This window comes from Octopus bimaculoides, chromosome 27 (genome assembly GCF_001194135.2).
Source record: "Octopus bimaculoides isolate UCB-OBI-ISO-001 chromosome 27, ASM119413v2, whole genome shotgun sequence".
In the NCBI taxonomy this organism is placed as follows: domain Eukaryota; kingdom Metazoa; phylum Mollusca; class Cephalopoda; order Octopoda; family Octopodidae; genus Octopus; species Octopus bimaculoides.
The window spans coordinates 17681939-17682919 of NC_069007.1; positions in this window are offsets into that span (position 1 = coordinate 17681939).

Genomic DNA, 981 nt, shown 5'->3' on the forward strand with positions numbered 1-981 from the left:
ACTGGAACCCTCGTCGTCGTAAGCGACGGAGTGCCAACAACAACAACAAGTTGCTTCTGCAACTCCTATTGCTGCTCTTGTTGTTGTTGTTGCTTTGCAACTGTACTAAATAAGCTAACAGGTCTATCATATTTTAATAATTTCATAACACAAAACTGAACTGAACTGCATGAGCTTCGAAACTCTTGTCGCCAGATGTATTAATCCGTCTGACGATGGTTTACTTATTTCTCCTCGTTGCCACACGTTATAACGTAATTGTTACGTATAATAAATAAGATAACCAGACAACAGTAACAACAGTTTCACTAACTAACAAATCTCTTTGTGAACCAACAATCAATGTTCCTTGTGAACTAACCAACCGACACCTTCCGACTTCACTACGAACTATCACGAACTTCACTTGACTCCGAGCTCTGAACTTACTCAGATCGTTACTATTCATCTTTTACTCGAATCAGCCTATCTCTCGCTAGGTGGCGTCCTAACTCTCAGCACAACAGTATGTATGTATATAAGTCAAGGGATCTTTTTTAAAACGGGGGCCACATTTTTCATTAACGAAACACTTTGAAACTTGGAACACTAGTAGAATGTGTCATATAAAACATCTTTTTCTCTTAGTCTTCTTAAAAAAAAAAGAAATCCATAAATTATTCCATGTTAAAGTTGTCGTATTTCTGTAATTTCAACCAATCACTGACGTCCATTCAGCCGATATACATTAAGTGCCGACTACATAAACAAACGATTCTGAAACAATTAACCCTAACCCTAACCCTAACTCTAACCCTAACCCTAACCCTAGGGTTAGAGTTAGGGTTAGGCTTAGGGTTAGGGTTAAAGCAAATTTAAAATGAAAAAAGCAAATAAAACGAAGAATCGTTTGTTTATGTAGTCGGCACTTAATGTATATCGGCTGAATGGACGTCAGTGATTGGTTGAAATTATCGAAATAGGACAATTTTTTACATGAAA